Source organism: Podarcis cretensis (assembly GCF_951804945.1).
Source record: "Podarcis cretensis genome assembly, chromosome: 4".
In the NCBI taxonomy this organism is placed as follows: Eukaryota; Metazoa; Chordata; class Lepidosauria; order Squamata; family Lacertidae; genus Podarcis; species Podarcis cretensis.
The window spans coordinates 77,018,914-77,036,377 of NC_137173.1; positions in this window are offsets into that span (position 1 = coordinate 77,018,914).

Consider the following 17,464-nt stretch of genomic DNA (forward strand, 5'->3'; position numbering starts at 1 on the left):
GGCAGGAAGAGGTCCGTCTTGTGGAAAGGGCTCATTGCTCTAACTCATGAACATTCTGCCTTGGTCAAACCACTTCTGGAATAATGGGTGCCACAATTTAAGAAGGATAGTGACAAGTTAGAATGTATGCAGAGGAGGGCAACCCAGATGATCAAGGGTCTGGAAAAGAGGCCTAGGATATTTATGAATTATGTGACTGCAGGCTTGAGATGATAGTTGAGTACCGCACCATTATTTGAACTGTTGGTGATTGTTTAATCAAATGTGGTCTGAGGCTGTGGCAAAACCATTTTTTGACCACTTTGTTGTGGGCAAAATGGAGGCAAAAATACTCCAGTCTGGAAAATAAACAATTCCACCACAAGCATAATATATTAAGAAGATAACATATGAGCAAACCTCATATTTGTGTCCCAAGAAGGAATTCTCTTACCCCAAAACATATAGGCAAAGGAAGAAGATTATGAACTTGTGGGCAGGGCCTGCTGACTTTTATTCCTATTCGTATACCGTAGACAGATGCATGTGGCGCTGTGGTCTAAACCACCGAGCCTCTTGGGCTTGCCGATTGGAAGGTCGGCAGTTCAAATCCTTGTGCTGCGGTGAGTTCCTGTTGCTTTGTCGCAGCTTCTGCCAACCTAGCAGTCCGAAAGCATACTAGTGTGAGTAGATAAATAGGTACCGCTGCAGCAGGAAGGTAAACAGCATTTCCGTGCGCTCTGGCTTCCATAATGGTGTTCCATTGTGCCAGAAGTGGTTTAGTCAAGCTGGCCACATGACCTGGAAAGCTGTCTGTGGACAAACGCCAGCTCCCTCGGCCTGAAGTGAGATGAGCGCCACAACCCCATAGTCACCTTTGACTGGACTTAGAGATTCATCCAGAGTCCTTTCCCTTTCCCTATATACTGTTGGTGCTTTATTTTTTTATAACAGAAATATACAAATGACACAGAACTAATTATGTTATTTACAACTTATGTAACATTTATTATTGACTTATTAAATACAACAGTATATAATAAATGTCTGCAGAACGCCATGGAATACTGTACATCATTTCAAAATGCCACAAAGAAAATTTACTTTTTTGTAAACCCACCAGTTTACCTCCTCTTGATTCCTCAAGAAATAACATTGTTTCAGTGCCTCAAACAGGATTTTCAAATACCAATGTGAGTTTGGGGAAGCATCTTTTGTTTTCCAGTAGCTTGCGGTGCTGATCAGTCAACATGCTAACCACTAGTTCTGATTACAGATAGGTAGCCGTGTTGGTCTGCCATAGTCAAAACAAAATAAAAATTTTTTCCTTCCAGTAGCACCTTAAAGACCAACTAAGTTAGTTCTTGGTATGAGCTTTCGTGTGCATGCACACTTCTTCAGATACTTATCTGAAGAAGTGTGCATGCACACGAAAGCTCATACCAAGAACTAACTTAGTTGGTCTTTAAGGTGCTACTGGAAGGAAATTTTTTTTTATTTTGTTTTCACTAGTTCTGAATTAGTCTTTAGCACTGTAGGAATAAAAGACTCTTTGGCTCTGCTGCGTAGAAGAATAAATGATTTATTCAGTTACTTCAATTAGCATTCTGCAAAACTGATGAATAACAGGACAAAATATATGCAGGAAGTTGGCAGGTGAAGTTGGCAGCACACTGTGTTCAATTTTATAAATTTGGTGGATCCTGCCCTCCCCCCGCATTTTACTTCTGGTTAGATTAGTCTTGGTGGGATCCATTAAAATAAAGAATAAAGAGTAATGACCGAACGAATGAATGAATGAAACGAGCCATTAAGAGCCTAAAAAAAGAAGAATGTTGGGGACTCAGTTATATCCCTTGAAAAATTCAAAACACTGAATGAGACAGGAACCTAGTATCTGACCTTACAATTATTTCTGACTGGCTTTCATCATGAAACTCGACTCTTGTTGCAAACGCTCCCTTTCTCTGGCCCAGAGCTACTCTCACCTTCCTTCTTTTTTGGGTGGGGTCTACTTAGTCACTCTTAGACCAGAGAGTAATTATCCTGGAGCTCCCTGCAGGGCTCTATCGCCATTTAGCAAGGCGGTGGCACAATTGAAACCTGCCAACTTAATGCAACGTGTTTTCCATTGGGCGAACCACAAATACTCACACAAATAAATACCCAACAACTTCTCTCTCTCAAATATTCATCTGTCATTGAGTTCTCTCCCTCCCCTACACTGCTTTCTTTTACTGAAAGGGCAGGGCTTTTCCCCCCGATGAACAAAACCTACGTTCTCAGAGGCAGGAGCTATCTTTAGTACGAACTACAGAGGTAACAAATGGGAATTAACATATGTTTAATTTCCCCACGCATGGATTACAGTTGCTGGTTTGTTTTGCTTCTGGGGTTCAACGATGGAACATGTTAGGTGGTGCAGTTTGAAATGACGGGTGAGTTCATTCTGTAAGTGCACCTCTGTGTTCATTCAGAAAAAGCAAGCACGCAGAAAGTAAAAGTTGAATCCAGCATTAGTCATACGCAGAGGACACAGAGCGAACTTAATGGACCCAAGTTAGTCATAGCTATTAATTCAAATGGGTCTACTCTGAGTATGACTACTTTTGGCTGCAACCCCAAGTGATAATAAACACAATGTGGTGGTTGGTGGGGCATGGTGGGGCTGTGGCGCTCACCCGACCTCCCTCTGGCTGAATCTCTGTTGCATACTGGAACAGAAAGGGGGAAGAGCAAGGTGGTGGGAGGTCGCTGCGGTGCAAACACGCAGGCAAGAACACTAGATTGGCTCCGTTGGCCCACGGGTGGTGCTGTAGGTTAAACCACAGAGCCTAGGACTTGCCAATCAGAAGGTTGTGGGTTCGAATCCCCGCGACGGGGTGAGCTCCCATTGCTCGGTCCCTGCTCCTGCCAACCTAGCAATTCAAAAGCACGTCAAAGTGCAAGTAGATAAATAGGTACTGCTCCAGCGGGAAGGTAAACCGTGTTTCCGTGCGCTGCTCTGGTTCGCCAGAAGCGGCTTAGTTATACTGGCTACATGACCTGGAAGCTGTATGCCGGCTCCCTCGGCCAATAAAGCAAGATGAGTGCCGCAACCCCAGAGTTGGTGATGACTGGACCTAATGGTCAGGGATCCCTTTACCTTAAACTTGCCACTGCCTTGCCCCTCTCCCTTTCAGTCCCAGCATGCAACAGCAGCTGGAGGGAGGTCAGGTGACTCTCCTTCCTTGGAGGTTTTTCAGCAGAGGTTGGGTGGCCATCTGCCATGAATGCTTTAGCTGAGATTCCTGCGTTGCAGGGGATTGGACTAGATGGCCCTTGGGGACCCTTCCAACTCTATGATTCTATGACAGCTTGCAAGACAGACATCAGTACCTGTGAAAAAGCCCCATTTAACTCAATGTTTGCCACACAAAGGCAAAGGTACTAGGGAAAATACTGGCAATATTGATAAGGGTTAGGAGGTGGGGTCCACTATAGCAGTTAGCAAATACTGTGCCATGAATGAGCCAGCTCCAAGCAAAGTTTTGCAGCCAACTGTAGAAAGTAGCCAGGAACAGAGAGGCTGCTTTGATGTTAGTCAGACAGGGGAGAGCCGACAGCCGCATACTCCGGCTCCTACTGACCTTGACATGCAAGCTAATAAGACAGTAGCGGAAAGCAGGCTAGAATGTAGTCAAAGCTCACCAGAAGCACAAACAGGTGGGAAAGAGTTAAGAGACAGCCTCTCAGAGAATGGGGAGGAGGTGGGAGCTGACCTCCTCAGTCTGAGGACTCAGCGAATGGGAGAGCTGCAAGATAGGAAGCAAAATGTAAGACGTAAGAAGCAAAAGTTCAATATCTTCTGTAGATACCGGAAGCAGGCTTCAGAAGGGTCATCTTGAGTAATGGTGCCAGAGGCTTTGTTAGAGCCACCTGGAGCTATCTGTTTTTGCAATAAATCCACCTTTTTAATTAGCTACACTTAACTGTGTTATCAAGCTGGGAACCTGGACTCTTGACATACTGTCTTTTTCATGATCATCTCTGATCAGAGATTCCTGTTTCTATTTATTTATTTATTTATTTATTTAATATTTATTCACTGCTAATTCTGTTTTTAAAAAACAGAGCAGTCCATAATAATTGTACATGAAAAAAAAACCTATACTGTAATCAAAAAGCTAAAATCAGAAATCAGGTAGCTATTGTGGAAAGGTTTATTCTTGATGGCTGGCATAAACCTGCTGAAATGGAAAACAGAAGGCGCCTCTGCTGAATCCCTATTGGCAGAGTGTTGCACAACACTGGACCAATGAAACTAAAGCTGGGTTTCTTGTTGCCAAATGAGTCTTGCCAATTCGGGGCAGGAGAACAACACTTGAACACCGCCCCCGCCCCCCAGGCTTAGGGGCGCCATCTGTTTCTCTGTTCTTTTAACAGCAGCCTGACAATTGGAAATTAAGCAGGTGAATGTTTTCCTATCAATTTGTCTCCATGACTGGATATTTTGGCTTGCTATTAAAGGCACAAAGAACCTGTCCGAAAAAACAAGCTGACACCTCAGTTCTGGTGTTCTTGAATATTAATTTCATTTATTTATTTTTAAAATGTAAGTCTCTGACTTTCAAACACTTACTCAAAGCAGGTCACAGCTTAACCAAAACAAATGAAAGATCATGAATGAAAAAAAGAGTGCAACACCGCCAAAATCCCATTCAGTTTTACTTGGAATTCAGCCCCCTTGTCTTCAGGGGGGCTTACTACCTTGTAAATGTGTCTAGTCTGATTACAACATGTTATTCATCGACTTAAATAATTTCCACTGGATTCAATGAGATCTCTGATGTTGTGGGTTGTGCCCATAGTGAACAGGAAACCACAACACTGTAGATTAAGAAGTTGTGGTGATATTATTTATATATATATATATTACGCGGGTGGCGCTGTGGTCAAAACCACAGAGCCTAGGACTTGCCGATCAGAAGGTTGGCGGTTCAAATCCACGCGACAGGATGAGTTCCCGTTGTTCGGTCCCAGCTCCTGTCAACCTAGCAGTTCTAAAGCATGTCAAAGTGTAAGTAGATAAATAGGTACCACTCCGGCAGGAAGGTAAACGGCGTTTCCATGCGCTGCTCTGGTTCGCCAGAAGCGGCTTAGTCATGCTGGCCACATGACCTGGAAGCTGTTTGCAGACAAACGCCGGCTCCCTCGGCCTATAGAGCGAGATGAGCACTGCAACCCCAGAGTTGTCCGTGACTGGACCTAACGGTCAGGGGTACCTTTACCTTTATATATATCTCTCACTGTGAGATAGGTCAAGCTGAGAGGCAGTGACTGGCCCAAGGTTACTCTGTGTGGCTCATGAGCAAGTGGGGATTCGAACCCTGGTCTCTCAGGTCCTACTCCAACATCCTTACCATAGCACAATATGTAATGAATTAGGATTGGATTGGGAAGACTAGCACAATGTTTCAATTTGCAGCACTGAAATGTGCTGTTCACTATGAACACAATTCAGCCAAAAATGTTTTTTTTTGTTTGTTTTTTAGAATTCTCATTGATTTCAGTGAGGGGGAAATTAAGCAGGTGCTTCACTCATTGAAATCAGTGGGATTCAGAATGTGCATGTTCTTTTTTTCGCTCACAAATCTAGATCTCCTTCCTTTTTCTGCTCTTGGGGGAAGAAGACCATTGATGTCAAGCATCCTATAGAAGCACTCTTTGTGGTAATTGCATTACATTCTTATCTGATGCAATAGTTCTCTTGGGACTGAATTAGGACCAGTATAGTAACCACAGTTAAAACTAATTGGATTTTAAAAGCAAAACAAAGCCGAAAATCCCAGATGCGACATTGTGGCAATACAGCCTAATTTTGTAAATGCCACATTTGTTGCTTGTGCATGCTCACTCTCTCTCCCCTCCCCCCCCCTAGTTTTACAATTTTATTTTATATTTTAGGTTCTTAGATTAAAACAGCAGAAAATACGCCTGCTTCAGACCAATCCAAACTGCACAACTGACTTGGGGGAGGGGAATCAAAAAGAAGGAAGAAGAGAAGCTGAGAATGTAGTCTTGTGATGTCAATAGTGCAACACAAATAGAGGCAGTACCCTTGGGAACTTATTTCTGCTTTTAATAATGCCAATAATGAATTCGTATTGGGGGGATTACAAAGGCAGCAAGGAAAATGTTTGCCAGGGAAGGAAACAGAAATAAAAAGGCAGGCCCTCCAGCAAGCATGGTCAACAGTCAGAAATGGTGGCAACTGCAGTGTCCAAAGGGCCACAGGTCCTCCATGACTGGGATAGGGGGAAGATAAACTAGGGGTTTTCTCAGATACATCTGGGAATCAAGCTGCCTAAAAATGCCATCCAGCCATGTTTTCCCCCCCTGCTGAATCCCAAAAAAGCCCCCAAACTTAATTTTGGGGTGGAGATTGCAGATGTTCCCAAAACAAGCTCAACCACTCCGCCCCACACCAAAAAAGCTGAACAACTTTGACAAACAAATAAAAACTCAACAACCTTGTCCGGATTTTCACTTTTGGGAATACATGTGTTCATATGCACATGACTGGGGATGAGAGGGAGAGTGGGGGGTGATTCCTGGTGCTTCTCCCACTTTTGCATTCCCTTCCCCGCTTCATTATCCAGAAAAATAATCTCTCAGAGGACCTGTTGATGGCATTCTACCACTGTACTGTTGAAAGTGTATTAATTTATGGTCTCTCTGTGTGTGGTTTGGGAGCTGCATGGTCAGGGGAAAAACAATGCTGTCCAGGGTTGTAAAGACTGCGGTGAGAATAACTGGGTGCACTCTTCCCACCTTGGATCAAATCTATGCTTCCAGGTATCATAAGAAAGCTGCAGAGATAGCGCAGGATAGTGCGCACCCCAGAAATGATCTCTTTTAGCTTCTGCCTTCTGGACGAAGGTACAGGGTTATAAAGAGTAGGACTAGCCGCCTGAGAAACAGCTTTAACCAATGTGATATTGGTTTTAAACGCAGTGTAAGGTAGTCTCTGTGGGAGTATATTGTATTTAATTATGGGGTATCAGAGTTTTTAGGGGGTTAACCAGGCTGGGATAGCTGGAATAGCAGGCTTGTTGTTTTTTGAATGTCTGGTGTAGATTTTTTCAATTTCATTGTTCTGTATGGGACAATGACAAAGATTATCGTATTGTATCGTATCATATCCCTGTGTTTGGGGGAAAAGACTGAAGAGTGGAGCCTTTTCCACTCCAACAAGCTTCCTGTGCAGGTTTAGAATCCTGATCCTGCAGTGTTCTCTCTGTGTGGATCAGGGCTCCCCAAACTTGGGTCCCCAGCTGTTTTTGGACTACAAAACCCATCATCCATGACCACTGCTCCTGCTAGCTGGGGTGGATGATGGGAATTGTAGTCCAACAAGAGCTGGAGACCCAAGTTTGGGAAACACAGTGTTCCTCTTTAGACCTTCTACCAAATGAAAGTGCCTGGGTGCACTAGCTGAATCTAATCACCATTTTATTCCCCACATGTTGCATAACTTAGGGGCACAGTGAGAAATTTAAATGGTGGACCAGCCACCCAGATTAGTCAGAGTAATGTGCCAGATTTTTTTTTTAATGGGTGCCCATGGAAAGTATTAATGATGGGCCCTGCCAAGATGAAATTGGGCCCAGGCAGCTCCTCAAGATGCTAGGTGCTGACATTGACTCTCCTGGACCCTATGGATCTTGCTGCATTAGAGATACATGAATCCCTACTTGAATGTTTCTTTAAAAACTCAAGGAACACCAAAGGAAGTGCCCCTTGAAATGCAAATAGAAGCTCTGGAGAGGGACTTTTTGCCTCAACCATGGCAGGGAGATAGTTAAACCTCCCTGCCCCATCACGGTCCTCCCTTCAGCTGCTATATAAACAACAACAACAACAACAACAACACTATGCACCTTAATTGCATTCATACAATTAACTCTCTACTTTGAATTTATTCTATAGAGTCAGTTGCTCATATTGTCATCTTCACTGTTACTAAGAAGCAAGACGCTGCTATCTGTGTAACATCTCTTGGATTCATTCAATCACCATTAACCACGTCTGACCATCTACAAAAGCACCTTAGTAACTGTCTGGGGAGTTTTGCTTGGATTACTTATAATGCATCAGCATGGAAGAGTGCCTGGAAGATGTACACACAAATTGGCATTAGCAGCATACGGACAGCATCCTGGCAGTGCCCTAACTTTTGATAATTGGAAGAGGGAAGAGGTAGCCAGCGTTGCAACAGGCATCATACAAGGCCTTTCTGCATGTGGTAAACTTGCTGTGTCACATTTCCTAAGCCATAGAAGTCCGACTGGCTGCACACACACAAAGCAGGTTGATAGACACTCATGTCTTCACCAGACTCCAAAGCCCTTTGCAACCGTCTGGGTCTCAACAGGCCACCTGTTGCTTTTTCCCTCCCTGTTAAAAAATAAGACTGTATGGTAGGTGGGCTGCGTTTGGCTTGGTGGGTTACAATACGTATCTGACAGCATTGCATGTTATCCTCAAATATCTATACCCAGATTCTGGAAAGGGCAGAGGGTTTATACCACCATGATATTTCTGAGGACTAGACTGAATTGAGCAGAACAGTTAAAAATTTGCATCGTATTTTAAACCGGTGCTTTCCTCCAAACCTCTTAAAGCTTCTATGAACTTAAAAAAAAATAGCCCTAAAAAACAACAACAGCTGTGCTGTATAAAAGTAGTTTGGAGGTGCATAGTTGGAACTGATGATATGAAGAAAAGCCCTGCAACAATACTTTTCTCACTTGTTTTCCTCAGAAACAGGAGAATTCAAAAGCATTTTTTTCTTTGATAAGCCTCTCTCTCCCCAACCTGCCTCCCTCCCCATATATCTAGGCACATGACTCTGGGGCTTCTATTCACAATATAAGTAGCTCTATAAGATGTGGTGGACTGCACAACAGTTTTGTGGATTGTTGTATACACTGGTTCTGTTCATGGCCACCACATCGGTACCTGTAAATCTGGATTAAAAGGAAAGAAGAGCATGGATATAGTGTGGGACTTGGAACAGGGAAATCAAGGTTCAAATCCCTGCACAGCTAGGAAACTAAAATGGGAACACTGGGTCCTTTTACCACATATGTCTTCAGCTCAAAAGTGAGATACCTCTGTGTGTGCTGCCTTAAACTCAAGAGAAAGGAGAAGCACAAATTAAATAAGAAATATACATTTGGGCCCAACCCTAAGCCTATTTTCTAGCAAGTAAGTCAGTTGGACTTACTTTTGTGCAAACATGTTCAGGATAAAGTTGCCAAACCCCATCAACAGGACTGGGACTAAAAATCAATTTATACCCAGGCATTCTTAATTTAATCTGTGTATGGATTGGGCCTACCATACAAAGGCTCCCAGGGAAAGCATAAATGTCTGCCTAAAAAAAAAAGGCAAGAGCAAGCAATTTAGCTTTCTTTTTCATAGAATACTACACCGCCGGGTCATTTAACATTGTTTAACAACCTGAAACATTTAAATTAAGTATCTGCTTTGGTGACTGGTGGCACATTTCTGAGTGTCTGAGGTGAACCGTTACAACCTTGTCGGGCACCATCTGCCATCCTTGCCCTCTGTTCTGCCAGACAGAAGGCAAGACAGCCAAAAGAGTTCTGCAAAACCACAGGTTGCTCCTCTTGGAGCATTTGGGAATATGTGCCCGGTGAAAAGTAAAAAAGGAAGCTTTTATCGGGGGCTGCCAAATTGAATCCTTAAACCCTCCGTGTGCAAAGCTGATCTGATCAGGCAAAGCAATCCTACCGAGGTGGGTAGAGGAGACTTCATGATAGAGGAACCACCATACCATATTTTAGAGGTTTGTTTTTATTAAGGTTAATGCCAGTTCTCTTACTTCCCCTGCTATTTCTTCCCAATTGGTTCTGGTAGGAGGGAAATTCACTGCACCGGCTCCTGACTTCTTGTACTTTTGTTTTGTTTATTTTGATGAAGGGATAATCATAAATAAATAAGAATAAAAATGTGCACCCCACCCCCGAGACCATTCCACTGTAACTATCCAACCTCCAAAAATGTCAACACCTCTTGCGATGGTTTGACCCCTTTCTGTTTTAACAGTACAAATTCTAGAAATACTTTCCATATCTCCTCAGAATCATTTCTCCTGCATATTCCTTAATAGTACATGTTAATTTATCATTCATAGCTATACCCCACACCTCTTTATACCATTCTTCCATTTTATATTCACCTTGCCCCTTCTACTTCCTAGCTATAATAACTCGTGCAGCTGTCAATAAATTTGTGAGCAAGTCCTTCATAGCTTTTGAACCTTCCACTCCATTGTAAATTGATAACAATGCTACCTGTGGATGAGTTGTTGTACTTTTGGGGGGATTTTCCGGGGGGGGGGATGATGTGGTTATAAGTTCAATGCCTCCTTTGAACCATTCCTGACAGATCTATTTTCCCTCCTCAGGAGCGTCAGTTGAGAGGGTGGATGATGACAGCAGAGGTGAAGAACACAAGACTGGGCCTACTAGACCAGGCCCATCTAGTCCAGCATCCTGCTGCCACAGGTGGCCAAGCAGATGGCTCTGTTTACATCCCTGACATAAGAGTTCAGTCGTACCCCAGTTTGCTCTTGTGGTGATGTAACACCTGATTTCAATATTACGGAAACCTAATGTGAAACCCAAACTGAGAAATCAAGTTATACATGAAAACAATATTGACCATGTATGCCTGAAAATCTCTTCTTAGCTATGAAGCTCACTTTGGGAAAGTTAGAATCTCTGACTAGTTCATAGGGTGGTTGTGAGGATAAAATGAGGGGCAGAAGAACCATGTTCTTGTGCAATAGGACTTTCCCCTTTTCCTCTTACTGATTGTCTTGGGACCATGCATGGTTTGCTCAGTGATGTGCACAGTGGGACTTACGGAGTCAGAGGGATACTTTAAGCAGAGATTAATTACTAAAAATGGCTATCAAGGAAGTCATTTAATAACCATGCAGGTGTCTTTCACCAGAACTACTTACAGAGGAATCCTTCTCTGAATGAAAGCCACTTAGGCTTCAATCCTGTGCTCATTTACCTGAAAGTAATACAGGTTAAACTCAAGGAGACTTACTTCTGAGTAGGCATGGATAGCATTGCACTGTTGCTTACTGGTGAATGAGAAACAGAAAACTCAACAATTATTAATTGCACAACTGTGTTAGCCTTTAAAAATATTAATAAGGAAGTAAAGGATGTTTTATCACAACTGTTAGCAGACTGCAAGAAATAAAAAACAGTGCAGTGAAAAGGTGGGTTAAAAACTGTTTGAAAAGTGCTCTATTTTCTTCTTTGTGCTTTTGGTTTATCTCTGCCATGCTTGTATTTCTGTAACCAAATGAGAGGAAGATGCAGCTAAAACAGTGACACTAAGAAAAATGAACACATCCTGCTTATCCACAGATGCACTTGTTTACATACAAAGTTTGTATTGAAGTCATCATAGAATTAATTCATCTGTGAAACTGTGTGACTGGCCCCCACTCACTGAAGCTTCATTTAGGAAATTAAATTGGGTTCTGGGACTGATTCCATTTGCATGAAGTTGATTTGAGGCTGAACAGTTTTCAGGGATATCTCATCTCAATAGTGTTGTTAGGCGCCAACTGGAAAAATTTGTGGCATGCAGTGGATCTCCCAGGTCTGTACTGTGCTATGCATCTCTACAGCATCATTCAGACCAGTAACATACATGGTACATAACATGGTGTCATAGTACTGCAAACTAGAGAGAATTGAAGAGGGGTATTTTTTTATTGCTTTTGCTGTTTGCTTCAATCTGCAGCTTCCTGCAGCTCCTTGTCACTAAAAAACAAAAACAAAAACAGTGGGGGCTTTTTTTTTTAACGTGTCTGCCATGTGGTGCCTAGTTTGGTCCTGAAATGCTATGTACGTAGCATCTTGTGCATTTTGCATGAGCACGCTTTCTATTTGCTCAACAAGTGAGGCTGCGTGTTTTAAACAAATGTTTCATGAGTCTGCTCCAAACAAGTATGCACATTAATTGTCAGGTGCGGTGGGCAGGATTTCACTCCCTCTGCTGCAACATGGTTCCAAAGTGCTGCACTTCATCACTCCTCAGGAGTGAATGGCAGCCATTCATCAAAACAAGAGAAATGAAATTGTCTTGTTGGAGATACTATTGAGAGGACAGCCGTTGAGATCTTCTCTGCCTCTGGTGATTCCAGTGCTTGAATTGGCCTCCACAGTTACCTATGGACTCATTGTTGAAACTGTGTTTATGGAAGACAATCTTACTTGGCTACGAGTGATAGAAGAAGAAGCCGCCTCTGGTGACTCTAGTGCTTGAATGATGCTATAGGTTTTGCCCCCTTTCAGCTAAGCCCCAGTCCACTTAATTTGCTTCCTAGAACCTTGGGAGAACCAATGAAAATCAAGATGTGCTTCTAAGCATAGCTCCACCCCTTAATCTGTTAGTTTTACCATAGATTCCATTTTTGGGTGCAACAACAACAACAACAGCAACAACTTTATTATTATTTGAACCCCACCCATTTGACTGGGTTGCACTGGCCACTCTGGATGACTTCCAATATATATAAAACAACAAAGCCCTGACAACCAGCTGTTAGTAGGCAAGTGGGATTTGTAACAAGCCACAACAGTCTGAAATACTCATGTCCACTGTTCTACACAGCCATGTGCTTTTTCAAGATATTCCATCCTACAACCCCTCATGTCAACCAGCGTTCTTTAGCCATTTAACATGTTCCGTACGCACTCAGTTGGTTTGGGGGTTCCCACCCATAGGAGGGTTTCCCCATAAATACGTTTTGTACTTCTGCAAAATGCTGGGACCCCTTGAGACACCTGATACCTCCCTCTAGTACACAGGCAGTTTGGCTGTTTTGGCTACATAAATAATAGCACTCACAGCTTGAACACCACATGTATGTTGTCCTAGCACCCCAAACAAATGCGGAGAACTGGGTCAAACAGAAGTGTGTATCGTATACTTAACAGTGCAAACAAGCTCTTTTTTCAACTTTCCTTTTGTTCTCGATCCACTTACCAATGGGTGTGGTGGAGGAAACCTCAAATGAAATGGGTAACCTTATTCTCCTGCATTGCCACCTTGGAGATCCACTAAACCAGGGTTTTCCCAAACTTGGGTCTCCAGCTGTTTTTGGACTACAGCTCCCACCATCCCTAGCTAGCAGGACCAGTGGTCAGGCATGATGGGAGTTGTAGTCCTAAAACATCTGGAGGGCCAAGTTTGGGGATGCCTGCCTTAGTGACGAAAGAACAGCAAAACTCATAATAATCAAAATGTAGTTTTGCTGATAAAATAGAGTGTTATAAATTCCACACCGGCATTAAACTAGAGAGCCTGGAAACGGCATAGGCTCCTTCCCCTGAGGCGCAGGGCTATTGCTCTTCTCATAGGAGAACAATTAGAGAACAATTAACCTACCTATATTGAAGGGACACTCCAAAGAAGATTTCAGAGCAGCTTTTGGTATCACCTGGTGCCACCTACTCTCCTTTACTTGCCTTTGATAATAGTTGTAACAGTTGAAAGCTAGGGTTATTGTCATCAGCATCTGATTGTGAACTCCTACTGAAAGACAAGGAGGATTTCACACCTTGAAGATCTTGTTTCCAGCAGTCTCTGAAACTGCGGATGTGTCTGTATTGCTTAGGACTCATTTCAAGTTTTGAAAGCTTTCCCCTCCCCCTTCACAGCTAAACCAGTTAAGACACACAGAGAAGTTTTTCTTTCTTTCTTTTTCAAAGGTAAGATCTTGGAGAAACATTGTAACACCTATATGTGATTACTGGCTGGCCTTCCTACATTCTCTTTTGAAGTCTTAACAATATTAAGTGCTGGTGTTGCTACATCATTGCAGACATCCGTGTGTGTGTGTGTGTGTGTGTGTGTGTGTGTGTGTGTGTGTAACTGGGTAAAGATCCCACTCATGTCAGTGACACTTTAGCTTCATTTATGAGGTGCACAATTTAGGTCTAAGCTAATAATTTTCAGGAGATTTAAGTATTTAAACTAATACTGAAAGCTGAAAGTGGAATGCTTCAAGCTAACAAATTAATTCTAAAACTAGTGGAATGCCATGCGTGGAAAAAGTAGTAGATAGGGTTCTTTTCTTACTGGCACTGCTTTTATATTCCCCAATTAGCAGTCTTCTGCACATCACAGAATCTCCATGCCAAGTCCACTTTTTAAATCATGTGCATGGTGTAACCCAACTCTTTGCAGACTTTGGCATGCCTGTACGGATGGTAATCAATAGTTTTAAGAAGATCTGTGTGGGATTAAGCTGTTCGATGCTAGCCAGTGAAAATGGTTGCAGCTCTATACACTATAGCACAGCTAAGTTATCAATGGTTTAAAAGTGTGCTCTGTTTGAGAGGACAGGCTTCTTGCAAGACTTGAGGCAAGTTGTTTCCAGATTCCTGTTCTAAAATGCAAGGTATTTGTGAACTCTTTCAAGCATGTTTTTGCTCAGATAATCAGGAAAACCATGGCTCTTGCAGTAATTGCAACTCGCATTTATTTCAGTGTGCATATAGTTTTCTTATTTTAAAAAGTTACAGATCCTCTTAATTAACTAAGGTCTCATTTTGTAACCTGATAGATACTTATTACAGTGCATGCAAAGTAACTCAATATGGCTTCACATTATTGCAAATCATTTGCAGCCCAATCCTGACCACGTTTCCCCTGCATTTCAAGACAAGTTGCTCTATAAACCTCTTCCTTTGCTTGCTGCCGCTGGGAAACAGAGGATGGTCTCTGGGCCCTGTCACCTTCTTACTCACCAGAGCACAGCCTGGGTATGGGAGTCATTCCCCCATGGTGCAATATTCATGCACACTCCCCAGTAGTATAGGAACACACCACGGGGAAGCAGCTTTCATGCTGTGTGGGCGTGTGTAAAGGTTGTCTTGGCGCAGATCAGAATTGTTTCAGTAACTGGTGAATCAGTATCTTGGTATTAAGTCAAAGCGATCACCTCTGAAGATAGCAAATGCTTGTGACTTTATGACGTTTCTATTTAAAAAAATCATTTTGTGTATATTTTCTAACAGGCTGTTATCTATAGCTGTTATCTAGCCAATTAATCTGCAGTTTAAGTAATTGCATTGAAAACAACAGCTCTGGTTTTTTTTTAAAAAAACCCTGCTGCTTGAAAAACTGGAAGGACATCATTTTAGCTGATTAAGTATAAAAAATATTAAATGTTGCACCACTGTTTTGTACACCACAGCCCGATGGGACAAAGAAGCAAAGCTCACAGAGTTAAAAGGGCAGGTTGGCTTTTTAAATGAGTTGGTTCACTGGGGTCATCAGAGACAGGATGGAGACCTAGCCCCCCCCCCCATTAAAGTGTCTGCAAATGCATATCTTAAGTTACTCCCACATGAGTAAATGGCTATCATTCATGTCTATGGTGAGAAGTAAAGAACTGCCCTGGGGGGATACAGTTTCACTGAGTGTAAAACTCCTCCTTATCCTTGACACAGGCTATGTACATGGTGTTAATGCAAACTTGGGGCCACAAGAGATCTGATTTTTCCCTGTGCGCTTTTGTGCACATTCATCTACATATGAGCACTCAAGTCTCAATGTTTTTCATCCAAACTAGCAGGTGGTGCTTGATGGAAAGTGTTCACAGTGTGTAATATTGTCCTCTTCCCTCAGTAAGTACCGTACTTCCCACCCTCTCCCAGTTCCAGAAACCTGAAGTCCATTGTGGGCATGCACACAGGTATTTGTTTACCTATGCATGCAACCATTTTTTTTAAAGAAAAAGCATTATTATGACACAAGCTTTCCAAAATACAGTGGTACCTCGGATTACATATGCTTCAGGTTACATACACTTCAGGTTACAGACTCCGCTAACCCAGAAATAGTGCTTCAGGTTAAGAACTTTGCTTCAGGGTAAGAACAGAAATCGTGCTCTGACGGCGCGGCGGCAGCAGGAGGCCGCATTAGCTAAAGTGGTGCTTCAGGTTAAGAACAGTTTCAGGTTAAGAACAGACCTCCGGAACGAATTAAGTACAGTGGTGCCCCGCAAGACGAATGCCTCGCAAGACGAAAAACTCGCTAGACAAAAGGGTTTTCCATTTTTCGAGGTGCTTCGCAAGACGAATTTCCCTATGGGCTTGCTTTGCAAGACGAAAACGTCTTGAGAGTTTGCTTCCTTTTTCTTAAAGCCGTTAATACCCGGGGAATCCGCGCTCCGCAAGACGAAAAAATCGCAAGACGAAGCAACTCGCGGAACGAATTAATTTCGTCTTGCGAGGCACCACTGTACTTAACCTGAGGTACCACTGTACCAGACATGCTGGTTAAAACGTTTTTATATCATCCCACTAGCAGCCCATTGATGAATGCCACACCGATGGCAGTAGGAGTGCAATTTTATGTTGGATTTCCCCCCTTTCCTTCTTTATTTGATGATCAGAAAAATCCAAATTAAATGGGTGCGGGCTGCTGCGTGGGTGAAGACAACATCATGTGGACTATGGGAAAAGAATGCACACACATGGGATGTATTGAGTTCACTTTAAACTGGCATGTACCAAGGGGTATGCAGAACTCAGAAATGTACAGTACTTATTTTGTAATGCCTTGCCCACGATATTTTGGTAGTCTCTGTTTGTTACAATATTCCATTGCGCAGTGGTAGAGTGCAGGGTTTTTGTGTATACATAGTCACAGCTCCAATCTCTGGGCATCTCAGTTTAAAGGCTTCAGAAAGCAATTCTGGGAAAGGGCCCTCTGCCTAAACAGCTACTGCCTGTCAGGCTAGATCACCTTTGCCAACTTGGTGCCCTCTAGATGTTTTGGACTACAATTCCCAGTCAGTATAACTGACAGTCTGTGCTGGGCCTGGCGATTAACCCGAGCCACGCGGTCCAGGTCCGGTCCCCAATCCAAGGATTCCGCGAGGAGTTAGTCCAACAGGGCCAAGGCAGGAAACCAGGCTAGGTCAGGCACAAGGTCTCAGGCAGGTTCCAGCAAGCAGCAATGTTGCTCCCATCTCTGCTGGGATAACAGCCGGTCCTGATCCCCCAGTGACTCACCTCCCTGTCTCGCTCAAAGGCGAGCACTCCTCCTGCAAGTACTCAGGTCTCTCCTTCTCTCAGACCTGAGTCTCTGCAGCTCGGGAGATGTCGGTGGGTTACTAGACCCAGAGGCGGCCTCAGCCTCTCCTGACCCAACTGGTAGTGGAGCAGCTGTACGTGATTGCCCAGCAGAGGTCAACGAGGTAACCCCCGCATCTGGAGTCAGGGCAGGCTCAGGCCCCTGACTCGGCCCAGCTGGTGCTTGTTGCAGGGGAACCTATGCAGACTGGGGCTCTTCAGAATCAGGCCCCAGACTCGGTTCAGATCCCGCCTGAGGCAGAGGATCCGGTGCAGACTGAGACTCCTCCGGCTCT